Source organism: Erpetoichthys calabaricus, chromosome 8, assembly GCF_900747795.2.
Source record: "Erpetoichthys calabaricus chromosome 8, fErpCal1.3, whole genome shotgun sequence".
Taxonomy (NCBI): domain Eukaryota; kingdom Metazoa; phylum Chordata; class Cladistia; order Polypteriformes; family Polypteridae; genus Erpetoichthys; species Erpetoichthys calabaricus.
Genome location: NC_041401.2, coordinates 15,159,520 through 15,184,898, shown reverse-complemented (window position 1 = coordinate 15,184,898; position 25,379 = coordinate 15,159,520). Strand labels below are relative to the sequence as shown.

General features: G+C 43.9%; 1 protein-coding gene across 3 annotated transcripts in view; it reads right to left on the bottom strand.

Annotated features, from left to right (window-relative positions):
* The window catches only part of wipf1a (WAS/WASL interacting protein family, member 1a), a 234,492-nt gene extending 221,869 nt beyond the window's left edge, over nucleotides 1-12,623 (bottom strand). Inside the window, exon 1 of one of the 3 annotated variants that reach the window (XM_028806260.2) lies at nucleotides 12,265-12,623. The gene's annotated coding sequence lies outside the window, so the exon portion shown is untranslated. The remainder of the gene's footprint in view (nucleotides 1-12,264) is intronic. The other 2 variants (XM_051930649.1, XM_051930654.1) reach the window with 2 other exon arrangements.
* Nucleotides 12,624-25,379: the final 12,756 nt, after the last annotated feature.

Sequence of the window (25,379 nt, the reverse complement as noted above, 5' to 3'; positions counted from 1 at the left end):
CAGCAACTGAAAGCCGCTGCAGTAAAGGCCTGGCAGAGCATTAAAAAGGAGGAAACCCAGCATCTGGTGATGTCCAGGAGTTCAAGACTTCAGGCTGTCATTGCCAGCAAAGGGTTTTCAACCAAGTATTAGAAATGAACATTTTATTTCCAGTTCTTTAATTTGTCCAATTACTTTTGAGCCCCTGAAATGAAGGGATTGTGTTATAAAATGCTTTAGTTGCCTCACATTTTTATGCAATCGTTTTGTTCACCCCACTGAATTAAAGCTGAAAGTCTGCACTTCAACTGCATCGGAGTTGTTTCATTTAAAATTCATTGTGGTAATGTGCAGAACCAAAATGAGAAAAAAGTTGTCTTTGTTCAAATATTTATGGACCTAACTGTATATTTTTGGAACATTAAATTGACACATACAGTATGTCTGCAGATACAGTAAATCCAAAGAATTGCTATTTGTGAACCAAAAAAATGAAAAGCTGTATGTGTGAAAAATGTAAAATGTATATAAATGTTTTTAACACTCTGCCTTTGCAGTCCAAACTTTCATACTACAAACTGGTAAAACAAAATGCAAATTTCACGAGCAGCCACACTGAACCATCACAGAGATAAGCAGCTGGCTTTGTCCCTCACATAACAGAAACCCAGACACTGTGGCATGTGCAGTCACCATAAAGGAAGGCTGAGTGCCTGATAATAATGACAGTCAGGCTTATGATGAGCCAAGTGTATTGGGACTCAAAGGAGGAAGAACACAAACTACATCCTTTAGGTACTAATAAGATAATGACCAGAGTCTCCACTGGCTCACTGCTGGTTGATAAGAACTGGACACTGCAGCCTTAGTGATGTTCCAGAAAGACATTAAAAGCCTCTGGAGGCCGATCATTCTCAAGAGCTTATTTGCTTTTACAGCATATTAACCAGAAACTGCAACCTTAGTGGATGCTCAACAAAATAAACAGACTCTGATCATCACATGGACTCTCAGCAGGGTGACCAAGGACATCTGTGGCCTGACTACAGGATGATCAGCAGCTTCTGTCTTAATGTCCTTAATTGACATCTGTGCCCTGACCCCTTAATGGTCACACAATACACACCATGTGGCCTCACAAGGGAATTTCCTAAATACTCTGTGACCCTGCAGGGCTCACCATAAACTGAGCAGTGACATTACAGAACATGGCATTAGGAAGAGCAGCACTAACATAATAGGCTGACATGGACACTTCAGTACAAACACACTACAATGAAGCTGCATATGGGGAAGAGGTTCAGAATCTGACAGCATGGTGCCACACCAACAACCTGGTCTTAAATACCAAAAAGACCAAACAAGTTATTCTGGACTTTAGGACCACTAAAATGACCAATCACAGTCCGATAACCATCAATGCAGATGCTGTGGAGAGAGTTTCCACCTTTTAAGTTTCTAGGAGTCACCATCTCAGAGGACCTGTCCTGGGCTGACAACAACTTGGCTATAATAGGCAAAGCTCAACAACGCCTCGATTTTCTGAGGAAGCTAAGGAGAGCTGACCTCCCCCAGAAGCTGCTGGTTAATTTCTATAGAGGCACTACAGAGAGCATCTTAACTAACTGCATGATGGCCTGCAGGTACAACAGCTGCACCAAGGCTGCTAAAGAAGCCCTGCAGCGGGTCGTAAAAACAGCAGAGGCCATGATTGGGACTGAACTGCCATCACTCGAACTCTCGTATAAGACTCGCTGTGTGAGATCCTGGAAATTCTTTGTTTGAGCTCCTCCCGTCAGGAAGACGCTTTAGGTCAATCCGCGTACGCACAAACGGACTAAAAAAGAGCTCCTTTCCATCTGCCATAAACTTTCTGAACTCTGAATCTCCTCCGTCTGAGGTCATTTTTAATTGAACATGTGCAATAAGCTACAGTATATTGGTAATGTGCAATATACTATCCATCCATCCATCCATTTTCCAACCCGCTGAATCCGAACACAGGGTCACGGGGGTCTGCTGGAGCCAATCCCAGCCAACACAGGGCACAAGGCAGGAACCAATCCCGGGCAGGGTGCCAACCCACCGCAGGACACACACAAACACACCCACACACCAAGCACACATTAGGGACAATTTAGAATCACCAATCCACCTAACCTGCATGTCTTTGGACTGTGGGAGGAAACCCACGCAGACACGGGGAGAACATGCAAACTCCACGCAGGGAGGACCCGGGAAGTGAACCCAGGTCTCTAGGTCTCGCAACTGCGAGGCAGCAGCGCTACCCACTGCGCCACCGTGCCGCCCCAATATAGAATATGTAATGCACTATTCATTAACAGGTGCAATAACAATTTACGCTGCTGTACTTTGAGCAATAATAATTTGCTCTGGTTACTTGATCACTTAACAATGTATACAACATATTTGGAATTATTTGACTTTTCTTTGGGGTTGTCACAAATAGTAGAGTGACCAGAAAACCAAATACACTATACCTCCCTATTACATAAAAAAATCCTGGGACGAAACAAGACTTTTTAGCTTAAGATGAGACGTGACTTTTTCATAGAGATAATTTCAAGTCCCGTGAGACGAGAGATTTAACCATGCCCAGAGCCAGAAATAAAAGACAAAGAGTAGATGACAAAGAAGAAAGTCATAAAGAGGTTTAAAAACGTTGGCGCGATACACATGCAGAGCAGGTTAGAGATAATGAAAGTACTAAAATTCGAAATCCTCAAAAAAAATGAAAGTAAAGATTGCATTAGCGCAAAAAAAGCGGAAATTATTATTCGGTGAAATAACGGAACAGCGAAAACAGACTGAATATACGGACACAGGTGATATGACATATTGTTTGGTTTTAAAGTTTAAGTTGGAGACTTGTAGATCATCTAATTCGTGTTGCCATCTGGGGAAAAGTAGTGTTTCTTCCCAATGAAGAGGTCTATCCGCGAGAATTAACGGATTTGTTGTATGGTGGGGCGGCACGGTGGCGCAGTGGGTAGCGCTGCTGCCTTGCAGTTAGGAGACCTGGGTTTGCCTCCCAGGTCCTCCCTTGTGTGGAGTTTGCATGTTCTCCCCCGTGTCTGTGTGGGTTTCCTCCGGGCGCTCCGGTTTCCTCCCACAGTCCAAAGACATGCAGGTTAGGTGCATTGGCGATTCTAAATTGTCCCTAGTGTGTGCTTGGTGTGTGTGTGTGTGCTCTGCGGTGGGCTGGCGCCCTGCCCGGGGGTTTGTTTCCTGCCTTGCTGTGTTGGCTGGGATTGGCTCCAGCAGACCCCTGTGACCCTGTAGTTAGGATATAGTGGGTTGGATAATGGATGGATGGATGTTGTATGGTGAAAGTGAAATCCACACATGTGAGCGGCAGAGATGCAAAGTGGGTGGTGCATAGCGTAGGCTTAGGGGGTTGATGAGCGAAGCGAGCCCCCTAGTAATCTAAAAAGACGTTCCTAAAAGCATCCATGATTGGACTGCTGAATCACTACAAATTATAAAGGGGTGTCAACAAAAGGACAACTAGAGTCTCCAGTGTCTCTCTAGACCAGGGGTCCCCAACTCCGGTCTTGGTGGGCTGCACTGGCTGCAGGTTTTCATTCTAACCCTTCTCTTAATTAGTGACCTGTTCTTGCTGCTAATTAACTTCTTTTGAATTCATTTTAATTGATTTGTTCTTGAACACTCAGACCCCTTAATGGTTTCTTTAGCCTTAATTAGCAGCCAAACAATAACGAGATATAAAATGAACCAAAACAACTGGGGGGTAGTTTTCATACGTAACTTAAATCATCCGAGATCAGGTGCCTCATCTTGGATGAGTTAATGCCGGTGACACTCATCTGGGATAGGTCGGTTTTTCAAACGCAGCTGTGTATTAGATTAGTCGAGCTGGACCTAATCATCCGAGATAAATGCGCGCGCCCGCACTGAGTGAAAAGCCCATATATATTGAGTCTAGAAAACACGATCAGCAAGTCTTTGATAGGCTGTAACAAAATGACGAAAGAACGGGCGCATTTTTTTTCACACACGCGGCACAAGACCTTTTATTCGAAGGACATGAAGAATTTTAAGATTTAATATGCACAAGGGGCAACACTGCAAAAGCAGCCCAGACCAGAAAAGACGGCTGGCAAAAAGTGGCCGAAAAAATTAAACGCTAAGTAGTGTGCATTGTACTTACTGAATGCAGTGTTTCATTTCCTATGTGTCAGATTAATTATTATTTAATATGTCATAATTCCAGATCAAACGTGAGCACAAGGAGAACATGGGAACAGGTTAAAGTGAAGTACAAGAATATACTTCAAACTGGTAAATATTGGTATATAACTATTTAAAGAATTGTTAACATAAATAATCATATATATTATAAAAAACATAAATTTTAAAGCTAATAAGAAGGCAGACAAGCAAAAAACGGGTGGAGGTCCACGCGGTCCAGACCTAACCCCTGCAGAAGAGTTGGCTCTCCAGCAAAATGTCCATTGCCCTGTTTCTGAGGGCATTCCTGGGGGAAGCTCCTCCTCAGAACCTGTGGCAGGATGCAGTGGTCACTTCATTTCAGGTAAAGGATGGTCATTGCATATATTTGTCCTCCATGTGTGCCATAGGTATGTTCCATATAGCCCTCTTTTTTGTTGGGTCAGTTGCAGGGAATGTCATATCCCTAGAACCTGTGTCTGACCAACAAGATATTGACGAAGGTCAAATACTTGATGAAGACACTGTGTCTGATTATTCATCAGGAGGAGAGGTACATTTTCCAAATAATGTTTGATCAAACTCCACTCTGATCAGTCCCATGTGCCCCAATCACATTTGGAAATCCTGGTAATGAGAATGTTAGGCTGATTGTGGGATTCTTTATGGAACTGTGGGTGTTTTTACCTGTGTATTACCTACCTGCAATAGCATGAAACACCTCTATTATTGTCTGCACACGCAGGAGTCCAGGAAACACAATGAAAACCCGAAGGAAATATCTCAGAGCCAAACAGATTTTAGGAATTGCCTGGCAAACTGCACTTTTAGTTAGATTTTCCGCATCGCCTACAGTATATAAAAAAATACCGCTTGTAAAAAACCTCAAAGCAATGCCAACTGTCTGTGTGGTTGTGAGAGCCTGACTTCATCGAGTTTGACTTCGAATATAAGGTGCTAATAAATCTTTGAGGTACAATATTTCCCCTCAGCTAAAGCGGTATCTTTCGAAAAGAATTTCCTCCGGGAGCAATAAAGGATCTTGCCGATCGCACAAAACCCTCTCTATATGAAATTGTCTTCTTATAATTTGCGCACTGATATCAATTGGTCGCTCATTCATGAACGGCGAAGCCGTGACTGGATGACTTCCACGCACCGTCACTGATCACGTATGTAAACTAATTCCGTGTTTACATCGAACAAACCTGCTCCGAGCAGGTCTGAGGATTAGGATGTGTTGCTATGACAACACTTCCAGCAAGAGTTTTGAAAAACCAACAGATCCAGGATCAGGCCAAATCGTCAACAATTACATCCGGCTAAACGACTAATCCACATACGAAAAATACCCCCCTGGTGTCCATCATACAATATCTGAAAATAAAGAAAGGTGAAGGTCTCCAAAACATTTGACCAGTGCTCTTAGAAAGAGAAAATCGGCATTTCAAAAATGCTTATCGCACAATTAGAGCAGCAACAAGCCACGCAATTAGAGCGAGTTTAATTAACGACGAGACTCAGCGCCTAATTAAGCAACTGGTTGGAGTGAAATTGGTTGGATTTGGAGGCCCTGACTTAGTTGGTCTTCTGCTGGCTCCCTCACTTCACATTTCATTTCTGTTTGGGTGCCATTTAAGGAAAGAAATGAAGCAAATGAGAGGAACGATTAAGAAAATCAGGGAAACATTTCTTAAAACCAAGTCAATTAAAATTAATTCAAAAGAAGTTAATTAGCAGCAAAAACAGGTCACTAATTAAGAAAAGGGTTAGAATGAAAACCTGCAGTCACTGCAGCCCTCCAGGACTGGAGTTGAGGACCCCTGCCCTAAGACTCTACAGGCTATAAAATCTAAAAGCACTCTGAGACCACATCTGGAGTGCTGTGTGCAGGTCTGGTCACCACGGTACAAGAAAGACATAGCAGCACTTGAAGCTGTGCAGAAGAGAGCAACCAAGTGCATCATGGGACTTAAGGACATGTCCTACTGTGACCGACTCAGGGAATTAAACCTGTTTAGTCTCAAGCAGCGGAGACTGCATGGGGACCTCGTCCAGGTATTTAAAATCCTCAAAGACATTGATAAAGGAGATCTGGTAACATTCCTTCGGTTTAAGGGTGAATTGCATACTTGAGGACATCATTGGAAATGAAGGAGAATTGCATTTAAGGAAGCAGTTCTTTACGCAAAGAGTTGTGGTACTGTGGAACAAACTACCGAGACGTGGAGTTGAAGCAGAAAACTTGACAACCTTTAAGGAGAATCTGGATGAGATATTGGAACAGGTTAGCTATGAGCTAAACAAAACGGGCATGATGGACTGAATGGTCTCCTCTCGTTTCTCCAGTTTCTTATGTTATTATGTAGACATTTTGGACTTGCAGCAAGAAAGTGCAACGGAGTGATCTCTCAACAGCATAATTAAACCTTCCATCATAAATCTTCTCAGAAAAGGGTGAACAAACCCTCTGAAGCCTGACCAAACGGGCAACTGTATGGGCAACTACAACTTCAGCAGCAGCAGCAGCAGCAGCAACATAAAGGAACCTCTGTGTGATGACCGTTGGGGAAACAGATGATACGACTGCAGTGGACTCACAGAAGTGTGATTCAAAGGCTTTGTGGTTAAAGTGCAACACGTCCAAACACTGCACCATATAAGGCCTCACAACAGGATCAGGAAGTCTGTAGCTTGACCTTTAGATAAACAGAAACTTCAGCCTCTGTGCCTTTAATAAAGATTCATGGAATGACCACCAGATGACCAGAAACTGCAGGTTCACTGACCTCTCACTGGCATAATGAGACGCAGTATTTCATATGGCCTCACAATGGGGTGGACAGCAACAGTGTGTGCTGACTAGATTTTTGCAGCTTATATGGACGCAGACTTGAATGAGCTCACATGGGACACTCAGAACAGGGAGCCTACGTGGGCTGACTACAGTACTAGATGACTAGAAACTGCAATCCCATTGTGTTAACAACACTGCACGTCATGACCTCACAATCACAAGCACGTGATCTTTGCCTCTTTTAGGCACCCTTCTTATTTAGCAGATTCTGTAGCCGCAGTGGACTCACTCACCAACACTAAGGTGACCAAACACTTCTTATTATATGGAGTCAATACAAGACAACATCCTCTATAGCTTGACATGTGATGTGACTTGCAGTAAGGAGACTGTGGAAGATTGTGGGTTCGCTTCCCGGTTCCTCCCTGCGTGGATAGAGCTTTGAGTACTGAGAAAAGCGCTATATAAATGTAATAAATTATTATTATTCACAACACTGCAACTTACAGCACATGGACATGGGAACCAAACACTTCTTCTTATATGGTCTCAAAACCAGACAAGACCCTCTACAGCTTGACCGTAGGGTGACTAACAAGTGCTAAGTGCTTCCTCAGTTGTTTCTCAGAAATGTGACAAAACCTTCTCTGGACTGACACCTGACTGCCCAGAATCTGCAGCCTCAAAGGACTCACAGTAACACTGGTGAAACACTGCAGCCAATGTGAACTGACAATAAAAAAGCTAAACATCCTTACTGCATTTTCATGAACTGCTTGTTGAGATTTACAACCTTTAATTACATCTTTTATTCTTAAACAGCCCCATTCTGTCTTATTTGCTTCTTATTTTCTTAGCATCCTACCAATTAACAATTACAGCAGCTCAACAACTGACAATCTGTGTGTATTATGAAGTCCATCCATCCATCCATCCATTATCCAACCTGCTATATCCTAACACAGGGTCACGGGGGTCTGCTGGAGCCAATCCCAGCCAACACAGAGCACAAGGCAGGAACAAATCCCGGGCAGGGCGCCAGCCCATCACAGGGTGCGCACACACACCAAGCACACACACGGGACAATTTATGATCACCAATGAACCTAACCTGCATGTCCTTGGACTGTGGGAGGAAATCCAGGCAGACACGGGAAGAACATGCAAACTCCACGCAGGGAGGACCCGGGAAGTGAACCCTTACTGTGAGGCAGCAGCGCTACCCACTGCGCCACCGTGCAGCCCAATGCCTAATATGCCGATTAATTGATGACATTCAGTCAGTCAGTCAGTCATCTTCCAACCCGCTATACCCTAACACAGGGTCACGGGGGTCTGCTGGAGCCAATCCCAGCCAACACAAAGCACAAGGCAGGAACAAATCCCGGGCAGGGCGCCAGCCCACCGCAGGACACACACCAAGCACACACTAGGGACAATTTAGGATCGCCAATGCACCTAACCTGCATGTCTTTGGACTGTGGGAGGAAACCCACGCAGACACAGGGAGAACATGCCAACTCCACGCAGGGAGGACCCGGGAAGTGAACCCCGGTCTCCATACTGCGAGGCAGCAGCGCTACCCACTGCACCACCATGCCACCCATTATGAAGTCTCTTTTTAAATAAAATATTGGAAAGAAAACAGAACAAAAAAGTGAAAGACGGAGAATTACTAATTTGGTCCAGGCCACACGCCATTTGACTGACACTCTTAGAGAAGACAAGTCTGTAATATGAGTGTCCTGACATAACCACATAAAAGCCATAAAATAAAATTAAAAAAAAAAACAAGTTGTGTTATAAGCAAGGATTGAGTTCTGATTGAGAAAGAGAGTTGGAGCAAAAACCTGTGGTCACTACGGCCTTCCAGGACTGCACTGCTCTAGGGACTGACAACCGAATGACTAGGCCAGGGGCGTCCAACTCCGGGCCTGGAGGGCCGCAGTGGCTACAGGTTTTCATTCTGACCCTTTTCTTAATCAGTGAGTAGTTTTCACTAACTGCGGTGGGTTGGCACCCTGCCCGGGATTGGTTCCTGTGTTGGCTGGGATTGGCTCCAGCGGACCCCCGTGACCCTGTGTTCGGATTCAGTGGGTTGGAAAATGGATGGATGGATGGATAGTTTTCACTGCTAATTAATTCCTTTTCCCTTCATTTCAATAGCCCTGTTTTTAAGGATTCAGTGCTCAAAATTGATTTGTTTCTTCATTAAATGGCAGCCAAACAGAAATGAGACGTGAAACGAGCCAACAGATGGCCAGATAAACTGGGATTTCAAACTCCAACCAATTTCACTCCAACCTGTCTCTTAATAAGAAGCCGATTCTTGCTGTTAATTAAGCCCGTTATTTAATTCAATGGCTTGTTGCTGCTCTCATTCTGCCACAGCAGACATTTCCAAATCTGTTGATTTTTCTGTTTTTTCTGTCATATGGTGGCTTGTTTGATGTCTCATTATTGCTTGGCTACTAATTAAGGAAAAAGAAACAATTAAGGGGCCTGAGTGAAGTTAATTAAAACTAAAGCAAAAGAAGTTAATTAGTAAAAAATGGCTCACTAATGAAGAAGATGGTTAGAATGAAAACCTGCAGCCACTGCGGCCCTCGAGGACCGGAGTTCGACACCTGTGGGCTAGACCAAGGGTGGCGAACTCCAGGCCTCGAGTGCTGCAGGTTTTCATTCTAACCATCTTCTTAATTAGTGACCAGTTTTTGCTGCTGATTACTTCTTTTAATGAACTTGACTCAGGCCCCATAGTTGTTTCTTTTTCTTTAATTAGCAGCCAAAAAATAATGAGACACAAAACAAGCCACCACATGACCAGCTCCCCTGTGCCCATCACACAATATCTGAAATTAAAGAGAGGTGATGGTCTTGGTAAGGTTGATCTCTCAGGTCACCAAAACATTTTGACGGTGCTCTTCGAAAGAACAGAAAAACAACAGTTTTCGAAATGTGTGCTGTGGCAGAATGAGAGCAGCAACAAGCCATGGAATTAAAGAAGGAGTTTAATTAACAGCAGGAATCAGCTTCTCATTAAGAAACTGGTTGGAGTGAAATTGGTGGGAGTTTGAAGACCCAGTTTAGCTGGTCATCTGTTGGCTCGTTTCACATCTCATTTCTGTTTGGCTGTCATTTAATGAAGAAACAAATCAAGTCAGAGCACTGAACACAATGATTATTGTGAAATAAGGCAATACTTTTGGGAAATAGCAATAATGATTGCAAAACACTGAAATTCTTTTACGAAATAATGCAATAATCATTGTGGAATAATACAATACTTTTAGGAAATAACAATAATGATTACAAAATATTGAAATTCTTTTGCAAAATAACACAATTATTGTGAAATTATGTAGTACTTTTGGAAAAAAACAGTAATAATTGTAAAATATTAAAATTCCTATACAAAATAACACAATAATTACTGTGAAATAAGGCAACAATTTTCGGAAATTGCAATAATGATTGCAAAACAATGAAATTATTTTACAAAATAATGCAATAATTATTGTGAAATAATGCAATACTTTAAGAAATAACAATGATGATCACAAAATATTTAAATTCTTTTGCAAAATAACACAATTATTGTGAAATTATGTAGTACTTTTGGAAAAAACAGTAATAATTGTAAAATATTAAAATTCCTATACAAAATAACACAATAATTACTGTGAAATAAGGCAACAATTTTGGGAAATTGCAATAATGATTGCAAAACAATGAAATTATTTTACAAAATAATGCAATAATTATTGTGAAATAATGCAATACTTTTAAGAAATAACAATGATGATCACAAAATATTTAAATTCTTTTGCAAAATAACACAATTATTGTGAAATAATGCAGTACTTTTAGGAGAATAACAATAATAATTGCAAAATATTGAAATTCTTTTGCAAAATAAAATAATTATTGTGAAATAATGCAGTACTTTTAGGAAATAATGATTAAGAAAAAATTCTTGCAATATCTTGCAAAAATAACACAATAATTACTGTGAAATCATGCAGTACTTTTGCAAATTAACGATAATAGTAAAATACTAAAATTATTTTACAAAATAACAAAATGATTATTGTGAAATAATGCAATGCTTTTAGGAAATAACAATAATGATTGCAAGATATTGACATTCTTTTGCAAGACAACACAATAATTATTGTGAAATAATGCAGTACTTTCGGAAAACAACGATAAAAATTGTAAAATATTGCAACTCTTTTACGAAATAACACAGTGATGACTGCAAAATAATGCAATACTTTTGGGAAATAACAATAATAACCGCAAAATTCTGGGTGCAAAATAATGCAGTAATTATTATAAAATAATGCAATACTTTTAAAAAAATAAAAATGATTGTGAAATAATAAATATTTCGTTGATTTTTTGACGCTGCCACACTACTCCAGAAGATAACCTTCTAAGACAAACATTTCAGTGAACTGTTGAAAGTACCGAAGACTTTTGCTCAGATGAATATGTGCAGCTCTGCCTGATGATCGACCACAGCTGTTAGACCAGATACCGCTCTCTAACTGGCATCACAAGGCACGAATCGCTGTAGCTTGACCAGCTGATGGTTAGAAGCTGCTGCCCAAGTGGCCTCATAACCAGATGACCACAAGATCCGTGGGTGGACCACAGGACTGCCAGTCTCACTGGGCTCTCCACAGCACGACGTGGCACAGCAGATCACACTGACCACTGGGTCATGTAAGCCCTATGTGGAGAGGCCACAAGCTAAGTAGATGCCGTACATTATTTAACCTCAAAAACCAATGGGCAGGAATCCCCTCACTCAAACACTGCTGCCTCATCGAATGAAATAAGCACTGCCAATCCTGGGCATGGTGATCTGAACCGATCGGCCAATCTGTCCGCGAGCCAGCCCCGGCAGATACCGCGCCTCCAACAAGTTAGTGAGGGTCCCGTAAGGGGCAGCTGCAGACTCGCGGACTTGCGATTTAAAACTCTGCCGTCCCTTCTTCGCCCCACTAGCGCGTTTGATTTACTTGTCATCGAACACGCGCGCTCCGCCGCGGCCGCGCGCACTTAGTGGAGTTTCGCCGAAGTGATGCCCTCCGTAAACACGAAGCAGCAGCGGCAGCAGCTGCAGCTCCTTCTTCCAAACGCCACCCTTCCCAAAAACACAGTACGACGCTCCCATCCCCCGCTAAGAGCGCAACAGTTAGAAGAAAATTCAAACAATTTCAGCAAGTCGCGGGTGAGCACTTTTCGAGTTTCATCGTGGCACTTACCGGCTCGCTGGTGGCGTCTCACATCACTGTTACGGTGGACGAGCGGGCTGGCAGGCGCACGTTCGCTTACTCCGTAGGCTCGCGGCAACGTCTTCTAGGCAGCGACAGCAGCGGCGGCGGCGCCGAGGAGGATATTATTAGCCGCAGGGACTTTCTCAATCCGGGACCTTTTACAAGGCAATGATGCAACCCTGCCAGATGTGCGGCCGCTGCTCCTCTTGGCGCTTCCAAGCCGTTCGATGTTAAAACCGCCAAACTTCCCTTGGAGGAGCTTCGCTCTCGGCGCGGACTGCGGAGCACGCCGCACGCCAGCCAGCAACGCAGAGGTCGGAGAAAAACGAGCGGCGATTATTGAAGACAACGTGGGAAAAGACGGGGACAGTTAAAAGGCCAGCGCTTCATTTCTGACAGAAAGTGAACTCGACACTGAGAGCATCTCACAGGCTGAGCGCCCCGTTTGTCTCCAGATGTTCCTCTCTAAACCCATCAGGGTGTGTTCCGCTGGCACGGCACGTTTTGGGCCCTTTTTTAGAACTTGAAATAGAAGAGGGGTGTGTGTGCCACGAGGGCAAAGCTTGGCTGGATTCATCCAACCACATCGCCCGTCTCCGCAGTGCTGTTCCCAAATGGGGGATGTAAACGTTAAAAAACATTCAGTGCTGAAAAACAAATTGCTGTCCTCGGTTAAGGTAAACTCACATGTTAGGCTGCAGCTTAAATTGTAAACTGTGCCAAGAAAAAGTATACGTCCCCGGCCAGGTTTGAACTTTTACTGCAAAAGTTTGTACACCTCTGGCCAAATTAGGCATTTTATTGACATTTGGAGAAAAAAATATTGAATTCACAGCACAACGTCCACAGCAAACATACTAAAAAAATGCCAGTTGTATGAAATTCTAAAGTTCTAATGAGATAGATAAAGGCTTTGTTAGATAGACTGATGTGACAGGCACTGTAAAATAGATAGGAAGATAGCACTTTGTCTCCAGAGGGAAACTAGGCTTGTTAGAAAGGCTCAATAGATAAAAATAATCTATATATATAATGCAAACACGACGGATTCACTCACTCATTCAGGAACAAAAAACACTATTATCCATTTAGTTAAAAAGTTGAAATTTGGCAGGATGGTACGTCTAGGTCAATAGATATAAAGACAGAACTTTATTTGTCCCTAGGGAGGAATTTGACTTTTTACAGAAGATAGATAGATAGATATGAAAGACACTATATAATAGATAGACACTAAATAATAGATATGAAAGACACTATATAATAGATAGACACTAAATAATAGATATGAAAGGCACTATATAATAGATAGATGTAAAAGGCACTATATCATAGATAGATATGAAAGACACTATATAATAGATAGATATGAAAGGTACTATATAATAGATATGAAAGACACTATACAATAGACACTAAATAATAGATATGAAAGGCACTATATAATAGATGGATATGAAAGGTACTATATAATAGATGGATAGATATGAAAGGCACTATATAATAGATAGATAGATATGAAAGGCACTATATAATAGATAGATAGACAAAGAGATAGATGTGAAAGGCACTATATAATAGATAGATATGAAAGGCACTATATAATAGATAGATGGATAGATAGACAAAGATAGATGTGAAAGGCACTATATCAGATAGATATGAAAGACTATATATTAGATAGATAGATGATATGAAAGACACTATATAATAGATAGATATTTGGTATAGTCAGCAGGATAGATAGACATGAAAGGCACTATATAATGATAGATATGAAAGGCACCATATAATAGATAAATGTGAAAGTCACTATATAATAGATAGATATGAAAGGTACTATATAATAGACACAAAAGGCACTATATGATAGATAGGTAGCACTTTATTTGTCCACAGCCAGATACTGGATTTTTACAGAAGCTCAATAAATAAATAAATCTATATACAATGCAAACTTGATAGATTCACTCAAAAATATAAAACAATAAATAAAAAAAGCAGCTTGAGCAGAGATGCCCAGACTTCCCTCTCCCCGGCCACTTCTTCTAGCTCTTCTGGGAGAATCCTGAGGCATTCCCAGGCCAGCCAGGAGACATAGTCCCTCCAGCGTGTCCTGGGTCTTCCCCGGGGCCTCCTCCCGGTTAGACGTGCCCGGAACACCTCACCAGGGAGGCGTCCTGGAGGCATCCTGATCAGATGCCCGAGCCACCTCATCTGACTCCTCTCGATGCGGAGGAGCAGCGGCTCTACTCTGAGCCCCTCCCGGATGACTGAGCTTCTCACCCTATCTTTAAGGGAAAGCCCAGACACCCTACGGAGGAAACTCATTTCGGCCACTTGTATTCGCGATCTTGTTCTTTCGGTCACTACCCATAGTTCATGACCATAGGTGAGGGTAGGAACATAGATCGACTGGTAAATTGAGAGCTTCGCCTTGCGGCTCAGCTCCTTTTTCACCACGACTGACCGATGCAGCGCCCGCATTACTGTGGATGCCGCACCGATCCGCCTGTCGATCTCACGCTCCATTCTTCCCTCACTCGTGAACAAGACCCCGAGATACTTGAACTCCTCCACTTGGGGCAGGATCTCGCTACCAACCCTGAGAGGGCACTCCACCCTTTTCCGGCTGAGGACCATGGTCTCGGATTTGGAGGTGCTGATTCTCATCCCAGCCGCTTCACACTCGGCTGCGAACCGATCCAGAGAGAGCTGAAGATCACGGCCTGATGAAGCAAACAGGACAACATCATCTGCAAAAAGCAGTGACCCAATCCCGAGTCCACCAAACCGGACCCCCTCAACGCCCTGGCTGCACCTAGAAATTCTGTCCATAAAAGTTATGAACAGAATCGGTGACAAAGGGCAGCCCTGGCAGAGTCCAACTCTCACTGGAAACGGGTTCGACTTACTGCCGGCAATGCGGACCAAGCTCTGGCACCGATCGTACAGGGACCGAACAGTCCTTATCAGGGGGGCCGGTACCCCAGACTCTCGGAGCACCCCCCACAGGATTCCCCGAGGGACACGGTTGAATGCCTTTTCCAAGTCCACAAAACACATGTAGACTAGTTGGGCAAACTCCCATGCACCCTCCAGGACCCTGCTAAGGGTATAGAGCTGGTCCACTGTTCCGCGACCAGGACGAAAACCACACTGTTCCTCCTGAATCCGAGGCTCGACTATCCGACGGACCCTCCTCTCCAGGATCCCTGAATAGACTTTTCCAGGGAGGCTGAGGAGTGTGATCCCTCTGTAGTTGGAACACACCCTCCGGTCCCCCTTCTTAAAGAGGGGGACCACCACCCCGGTCTGCCAATCCAGAGGCATTGTCCCTGATGTCCATGTGATGTTGCAGAGGCGTGTCAACCAAGACAGTCCTACAACATCCAGAGCCTTGAGGAACTCCGGGCGTATCTCATCCACCCCCGGGGCCCTGCCACCAAGGAGTTTTTTGACCACCTCGGTGACCTCAGTCCCAGAGATGGGGGAGCCCACCTCTGAGTCCCCAGGTTCTGCTTCCTCATTGGAAGGCATGTTAATGGGATTGAGGAGGTCTTCGAAGTACTCCCCCCACCGACCCACAACGTCCCGAGTCGAGGTCAGCAGCGCACCATCCCCACCATATATAGTGTTGACACTGCACTGCTTCCCCTTCCTGAGACGCCGGATGGTGGACCAGAATCTCCTTCAAGCCGTCCGAAAGTCGTTCTCCATGGCCTCCCCAAACTCCTCCCACGCCCGAGTTTTTGCCTTAGCAACCACCAAAGCCGCATTCCGCTTGGCCTGCCGGTACCTATCAGCTGCCTCCAGTGTCCCACAGGACAAAAGGGACCAGTAGGACTCCTTCTTCAGCTTGACGGCATCCTTCACCACCGGTGTCCACCAACGGGTTCGGGGATTGCCACCACGACAGGCACCGACCACCTTACGGCCACAGCTCCGGTCAGCTGCCTCAACAATAGAGGCACGGAACATGGCCCATTCGGACTCAATGTCCCCCACCTCCCTCGGGATGTGGTCGAAGTTCTGCCGGAGGTGGGAGTTGAAGCTACTTCTGACAGGGGGCTCTGCCAGACGTTCCCAGCAGACCCTCACAACACGTTTGGGCCTACCATGCCTGACTGGCATCCTCCCCCACCATCGAAGCCAACTCACCACCAGGTGGTGATCAGTTGACAGCTCCGCCCCTCTCTTCACCCGAGTGTCCAAGACATGTGGCTGCAAGTCCGACGACACGACCACAAAGTCGATCATCGAACTGAGGCCTAGGGTGTCCTGGTGCCAAGTGCACATATGAACACCCCTATGCTTGAACATGGTGTTCGTTATGGACAATCTGTGACGAGCACAGAAGTCCAATAACAAAACACCGCTCGGGTTCAGATCTGGGGGGCCATTCCTCCCAATCACGCCCTTCCAGGTCTCACTGTCATTGCCCACATGAGCATTGAAGTCTCCCACCAGAACGAGGGAGTCCCCAGAAGGTATGCCCTCTAGCACCCCCTCCAGGGACTCCAAAAAGGGTGGGTACTCCAAACTGCTGTTCGGTGCATATGCACAAACAACAGTTAGGACCCGTCCCCCCACCCGATGGCGAAGGGAGGCTACCCTCTCGTCCACCGGGGTAAACCCCAATGTGCAGGCTCCAAGTCGGGGGGCAATAAGTATGCCCACACCCGTTCGGCGCCTCTCACCGGGGGCAACTCCAGAGTGGTACAGAGTCCAGCCCCTCTCAAGGAGATTGGTTCCAGAGTCCAAGCTGTGCGTCGAGGTGAGCCCAACTATATCAAGCCGGAACCTCTCAACTTCGCGCACTAGCTCAGGCTCCTTCCCCTTCAGAGAGGTGACATTCCACGTCCCAAGAGCCAGTTTCTGTAGCCGAGGATCGGACCGCCAAGGTCCCCGCCTTCGGCCACCACCCAACTCACACTGCACCCGACCTCCTTGGCCCCTCCCATAGGTGGTGAGCCCATGGGAAGGGGGACCCACGTTGCCTCTTCGGGCTGTGCCCGGCCGAGCCCCATGGGTGCAGGCCCGGCCACCAGGTGCTCGCCATCGAGCCCCACCTCCAGGCCTGGCTCCAGAGTGGGGCCCTGGTGACCCGCGTCCGGGCAAGGGAAAACGCCGTCCAAAATTGTTTTTCATCATAGGAGGTTTGTTTAACCGCTCTTTGTCTCATCCTTCACCTAGGACCAGTTTGCCTTGGGTGGCCCTACCAGGGGCATAACGCCCCGGACAACAGAGCTCCTAGGATCATTGGGACACGCAAACCCCTCCACCACGATAAGGTGGCGGTTAAAGGAGTTTCTTATGTTTCTTGAGGTATTTAATAGTAGATTTCCAAGTGTGTTTTGGATTGTTGTCTTTTTGTAGAAGCCATCCTTTTTTCAGCTTCAGTCTTCTGACTATCCGATGTTCCCCTTGAGAATTTGTTGTTGTTTAGAGGGATTCATTCTTCCCTGTACTGGTACAAAGTTCCCTGCGCCACTAGATGCCACGCAACACCACAGCATAACAGATCCACACCCCACTACTTAAGTGTTGGTTAAGATTTTCTTTTCTTTAAATTCTACTTCATTTTTTTTCTCCAAACAAACCATTTGTGGTTGTACCTAAAGAGCTCAATTTTAACTTAAGCTGTCCACAACAATAGGTTTGAAAATGCAACTCTCTTATGCCTATGATGTTTTGCAAAGTGAACACACTGCTTTTTGTGAATGAGTTTGAAGTTTAGAATTCCTTCTGATTGTTCCTCCTAAGAAGGCCATGTCAGTGCCTTCATCACAGCTAAACTTCCCTGCTGGCCCCTTGCAGTTATATTGGGGTGGGGGGGGGGGGGGGGGGTTGCTTTGCCTTCCTGCACAGTATTCAAACTGTTTTATTTGTCACTTTTCTTACAGTTCTTGTCTTGACCACCATGGTTCTCCTTAACTGCCATTTCGTAATGACATTTTGGACTGTGGAAATTGCTAGTTGTAAGCACTTTGTTCTCTTTTTATAGCCTTACCCTGCTTTGTGGGCACCAGTTAGTTTAATTTTTGAATTCCTCAGTCAGATGCTTAGAAGAGCCCATAGATGTTTGAAGAGTCAGCTGACCATTCCTAATGACAATTCTTGACCAGACCAGAATATCAACCTCATGAGTCCCGACACTTTACAACTGAAATGGTGCCCAAACATTTGCAAATACCTGTACCACATTTACTCTTACTTTTTTCAGTACATCAAGTAAATCATAACTGTATATTAACATTTCTAAATTGCTGTTGAAGTTGTACTTAGCATTTTTTTTCTTCAAATGTCAACAAAATATGTAATTTGGCTATGGGTGTCCAAACTTTTACATGCAACTGTAATTAAACATTAGGTAAAGGGAACACATGACACTTTGTATATTCACAAATACTCAATAGCTGGCATTAAAAAAAAGTAATGGCCCCCTGGTTAATCAACCACATTAAAAAGATAATTAGAAGGGGCTTATTTAACTGTTGAGGGCTGAATATTTTTTCCAAAAAACTCAGTTTTCTGAAAAGCATACAAAGCAATGGCTTCACACCCTGTTGCTATGTGCTTTGGCTCCTGTTGTTGAATGTTTTTTCTCTGGCAGCAGTGGCTGAGCAGAACTTTGCGCCACGGTGGTCAGCAGGAAAGCACGGTGGGCCAGCCAGAGGTGTGATCAGAACATCATGTGTGGGTGGGCATTTGGCTTGTCTGGGGGGGAGCAAAAAATATCCATCCATCCCCATTTTTGTAGGGGGGGTCAAATAATAATAACAACATAGTTTTATATAACATATAAAAGCAAAAATTGTGGCATAACTCATAACCTATTGTTCAATAAAATTAACAGAGGCAATGGAACTTGTATTATTATTTTTTGTGAACAAATATAGAACTACATCTACAAGGTAAATATCAATAAAGTCAAATGTATACAACATATGAGAGCGAGAACAGAAACGTGGCTTATTGTAGTCATGGGAGGCTATAGGACATCAGTCTCCAGTGTTTAACCTGGATATTATCTACAGGACCAGTCTGCGGTTACTCTTGGCAAATTCTGAAATAAATTCATTCATGTTTAGATTTTCTGTGATGTTTTTCTCATGTGCCAGAATGACCGAATTTCTCTTCCTTGAATGCAGCATTGTTCGGCGGAGTGGAGTGAGAATGCGGTTCAAAGTAGAGAAAGAGCTTCCGCATGCAGCTGAAGACACACCGATGATGAGTGCTGTGATGCAGACATGGCTCTGACGTGCGGGATACTAGATGAGTGTTTGTGGAAGCTGCCACCGTCTTTTTCTAGAGCTTTTTTCCAATTAGTGTAGTCGTGTTTGGTGAATATGTCCTCGCGGTCTGAATTGGAAACACTAAATTTGTGGCAGGCAAAGCAAAAGCTGCCATCACGGACAACAGAATATTCAAGCCATGGTCGAGACTCATACCAGCTTGCACTAAAACATCTGAGTGTCTTTCCGAATGCGCGCTTGGGATGATTAATTAAAATGGGCTGGGATGGGCTATCCATATTTAAGTCAGGCAGACCGGACTGTATATTTTGTTGAAGGCAGAGGTTTGGAGTACCCGACACGGGCGCAGAGCTGGAGGATTGTGTAGGCTTAGCTACATCTTTTGGAGTTTCAGTTCCCAACATGGGTGCTCTGTGCTCCGTGTTGGTAGCAGCGGTGCTGGGCTCAACCGTGAAGCCAGCAGCTTGCGGAGGGACAGAGGTTGAAGATGTCTGCTTTTTAATAAGCCACCTATGCATAGCCTTCGGTGTTACCAACCAGAAAATAAAAGAAGAATGGAACGTATACGCTGTTTTAATTAAAGAATGCAGTCAACAGGTTCAAAACGTGCTGAAAAATGTGCGGCGAAGTGAACTGTGAGCAGCACGGTGCCTGTCTAGTGGAGGAGGCACTGACGGATACACCCCAAATTCAAACGGGCCGATTGGAAAGCAACTCAGTTTTGAAAATCAAATGTTATTCTTCTCCAGAGTTTTCATTGGACAGACAAAGCATTTCGCAGGGGGGGGGCACGGCTTGTCTCTGGGGGGGCAGTGCCCACCCCAGCCTCCCCGTGGTCATGCCTCTGGGGCCAGCTGCCTGGCTGTCTTCACACAGCAGGTGGGCGGCGGTGGCTTGTACCTTGTGTCATCATAAGTGGTAGTCCTCCCAGGTGAACGCTTTTGTAGGCGCATCAGCTACACGAAAGTGTTGAGCACCATGATCAGCTTGACACCGATCAGATGATGCTGGTACCTCACTTCCATTAAACTCAGAGTCCAACAAGTAAGAGTCCTGTTCAACAAAATTATGTAATAATAATTCATTACATTTATATAGCGCTTTTCTCAGTACTCAAAGCGCTATCCACACAGGGAGGAACCGAACCCACAATCTTCCACAGTCTCCTTACTGCAAAGCAGCAGCACTACCACTGCGCCACCTGTGAGGACATCCATGGAGTATTTTGCTTTGCACATTCACTTTGGTCTCCTGCCAGATGTTGATGCCATTTTAGAGGTTGTTTGCACACGTAGGGAATCGAGGTTGAATCAACAAAGCTATGTAATTTTCCTTCTAGCAAAGACAGTCAAACTAAAATGTAAGGCCGAGTTTTGTCGCAGTTTACAGCTGATTACTGTCCTCTACCACTGAATTTTGAAAAAAGTCGAAATCAGCCCTGAAAGAGTTAACACAGTCGGGCAGGACCTGATGACAGGCAGTCCAGTTTACTGGAACTCTCATTTATGTTGACCCACACTGTAGAGTTAAATTACCAACATAATGATTTAAGAGTGTAATACTTCAATCAAAGGAAATTCCTGAAATGATCAGAAACAAATTATTTACACTTACCGGTCAAGAAAGTGCAAGATGGCCATTTTTAAGGTTCTGGGACGTCACAGGACCAGAGTGAGAGCTTGTAATCTTAAAATAGAAATAACTTGGAACAGAAGTGAGTCTTCCCGGGAGTGGCAGGCCTGCCAAAATTACACCAAGGGTGAAACATAACATTGTCAAGGAGGTAGAAAAAGTTCCTTAAAAAAGCATCCAAAGAGTTACAGGCTTCTCATGTTTTATATATTGCTGTCAGAAAACCTTAAGTGGGACAATAACGTCACATGTATTATTAAGAAAGCCCATCAGAGGATATTGGCGGCAAGTAAGGAAATTCTCTGGAGGTAGCCGAGTTAAAGATGCTAAGATTTGCATTGGCTGTGACGAGGATGGATAAGATTAGAAATGAGGACATTAGAGGGTCAGCTCAAGTTGGACGGTTGGGAGACAAAGTCATAGGGACAAGATTGCGTTGGTTTGGAAATGTGTGGAGGAGAGATGCTGAGTATATTGGGAGAAGGGTACCAAGGATAGAGCTGCCAGATAAGGGGAGAAGAGGAAGGCCTAAGAGAAGGTTTATGGATGTGGTGAGAGAGGACATGCAGGTGATGGGTGTAACAGAGCAAGATGCAGAAAACAGAAAGATATGGAAGAAGATGATCCGCTGTGGCAATCCCTAGCAGGAGCAGCCGAAAGAAGATGGAAATTCAATGATTATTGGTCCAATTCTACATAGCCATCATTGAAACCATTCTGACCTCGTCTCAAACTGTCTGGTTTGGTGCTGCCTCTACTCAGGCTAAGGCCAATCTGCAGCACACCATCAGAGAATGTGTAACTTACCTCACATTCAAAACTTATAAGAGTCCAAGGTAAGAAAGTGGGCCACAAAGATCATTGCTGATCCGATCAATCCAGGGGAAAACCCATTCCAAAGGCTTCTCTCCGGCAAATGTCTTTGTGCAGTGAAAGCTAAAACAACACGTCAACTGAACAGTGCAGTTCTTCAGACTATCAGGTCTGTGCTTCTTCTCAGTATCTATGTATACCTGTACACCAGACTTTTTAATCCTACTACTGTATCTCTTTATTATTTGTATTGCCCTTGTATGCTCCATCATATTTGTCATTTTATATTTATCTTTTAGAATCTGATGTGCTTGTATGTTGCATCAAAACTCAATTCCCACGTACCTGCACAATAAAGTGAATTCTGATATGTGGCTGACCCCTTTATCTAAGACAACTTACAACTGGCTCCATTTCTTTTATTTTTGCAATCGGAGCACAGGAAAGTGAAGTGACTTGCTCAGGGTCACACAGTATCAGCAGCAGGACAGGAGCCCACAACCTCAGGGTTTGAAACTCAAAGCATTAAACAGTACACAACGCCGCCTACTCCGGCCTCACCCGAGGTCAGTGTTCAGGATTCTAAAATCTGAAAAACACTGCATAAAAGTGGGCTTTATAGGCAAGAACCACGTTACCTTGATGGCTGCAATTGTACGCCACTTTGGGAGAAGCATGTTTTTTTTAGTTGCCAACTGCAGCTTCAGTTGTCTATAAGGTGCTGTTTAGGACTCAAGTCATTCTTCACAGTACATACACCAAGCATGTCAAACTCACTACCATTGGTGGGCCGCTTCAACTGCCATACGTGCGTCAGCGGGCCGCACTGTAACAAATACTATTATACAAAGTTACTGTAGCTTTCTTTCCAATACTGAAAACTTTAAAAAATGTAACACTTAAAGTTTAAAGAAAAGCAATTTATTTCCATACAATCTCCGTACAACATCGTACAATCAGAGTCTCAGCCTCTTAGCTAGGTCCTTATATTATTATATTATATTCATTATATTATATTCATTGCTTATGTAGGAGTCTTACAGTGTGAGATCTATTTCTTTTGTCCCGACACTTGGCATCTCTTGTTAGTACCCACTTCGTCAATATCAGGCTTGAAATCTTGTGCAGATGCAACTTTTATGAGGGATGAAAGGTGCTCGACGGTAAGTCTTGAGCGATGTGGGGTTTTGGTAGCTTTCATTAACGAAAACAATTGCTTATAAAGGTAAGTGCTTCCGAACATAGACAGTACTCTCGATGCCAACTTATGGATCTGCACATACGAGGGTGGCAGGTAAGCATACAAGCCTGGCACACCAACTTTGTTGTATTTTGCCTTCAGAATAGAATCTGACTGCAGTTCAATCAATTCCATTTGGATATTCTCAGGCGCATTCTCAACGTTGTAAGAGTATGGTGACGTAAACAGCGCAAAGTCCTGTTCGTGTGAAGTGAAGATTACGAAAAAGCTCATTGAATTCATTGCTCAGTAATTCAAGTTGGAAAACAAATCCTCCAAAAATCTAATTTTACTTTACTAAGTTTACTTCAAAGTTTATATTGTAAAATAAGTCGATATGCAAAAAGCCCCCTGACCTACACTAATTTTACAAACTCAAAATCACAAAAATTTGTTAATAAACAACTCACCAACTTCTCACGTCCACTTCAGATCTTCAGCTGTACTCTGCACTAACTGTTCGTTACAATACTAGCACCAAATTACATAAAACTAGAGCAAAAAAACGTGAAAATATGTGAGCAATTACTACTCGTGATGGTCAGTTCTGCCCAGTGGCCAGTCTCAGCAGCCCAGCCAGTAGTGTAGCCTGCCAGGGGCGGCTCTAGGCGGCTGTGGCAGAGAAAGAATCGGTGGCCCCTTCGCCCGCCAATGTCAATATGGTATCTTATGCACGGCGGATGGCCACGTCAGTTGCGGACACTGCATAGCCGCCTCATGCTCATGACACACTTCTATATGCACATGTCCGTAACTTGAAAACCAAGTGGCGGCCCATGATATTCTCATTACGGCAGAACATTATAATACTACATATAGCTTACTGCTCCGACTCTAGCGACATTAGTAAATACAGAGTACTAATTAACAAGAAACACAATGTTTTTCAGCCACATTGCCGTCAGCTGTGTTGTTATTTTCTCTTTCTGTTTTATATTCGATATATATTGGCGTGGCGGTCCTGTGCAGGTGCACAGTTTGCACATGCCTAAGGCTGCCCCTGCTGCCAGGCTGCTGCAGTCTAGCAGTTCAGTTGCGACGTCGCGGCTCATTAACATTGGACAAGGCTTGTGGCTATACTAGCAGATGACATTTCCGGTACCGTAATGCCATGGGAAAACGTGCTTTTGTCAGAAGGCAGAAGTAAGAAAAGTCAATAAGTAACGCCGAAGATGCAGAATGATTCAATCAAAAATGATAGTAATCATTTTGTACAAGTTTAGTGCTAACTAGGATCTGTCATGCGGGCAGCACAGATTTCTGTTGCAGGCCGGGGCCGCGTGTTTGACATGACTGACATACACTATTTACTGAAAAATAAACTGCTTACTGAAATGCTTACACTATGTATACTCAAACCTAAACACTATATAATGAAACAGACATACACTGTACAGTGGAACCTCAGTTCACGACCATAATTCATTCCAAAACTCTGGTTGTAAACCGATTTGGTCGTGAACTGAAGTAATTTCCCCCATAGGATTGTATGTAAATACAATTAATCCGTTCCAGACTGTACAAACTGTATGTAAATATATATATATTTTTTAAGTTTTTAAGCACAAATATAGTTAATTAAACCACAGAATGCACAGTGTAATAGTAAACTAAATGTAAAAACATTGAATAACACTGAGAAAACCTTGAACAACAGAGAAAACTAACATTGCAAGAGTTTGCGCTATACTGTAGCCTTACAGTATCCTCGCTTACGCTATCCTCTGCAAGTTGCTTCTCGTTCAGCCACACTAGCAACAGTTTTTCCACCTCTTCCAGCACTTGAGGCCTCTGCCTTGTTAATGCCGTAACTCCTTTTGCAACATCAGCTGCTTTAATAGATTCTTTCTGTTTTAGAATAGTCGAAATCGTAGATTTTGACTTCTTGTACTCGGCTGCAAGATCAGTAACACGAACGCCACGCTCATACTTTTCAATAATTTCTTTCTTTACTTCGATTTCAATTTTCTGCAAAACTTTCTTCTCACCACTCTTCACTTGCTTAGAAGCCATGGTTAACTGCAAAAGCACACGAAATACTGTAGAGCACAAAGAGTTCACAGGTAAAGCACGCATGTCTGACTGAGAACAATGAACAGGGAGAGGCTGAACACGTGCTTAAATACAGTAATTGGCGCGTACGAACCGGAAGGGAAATG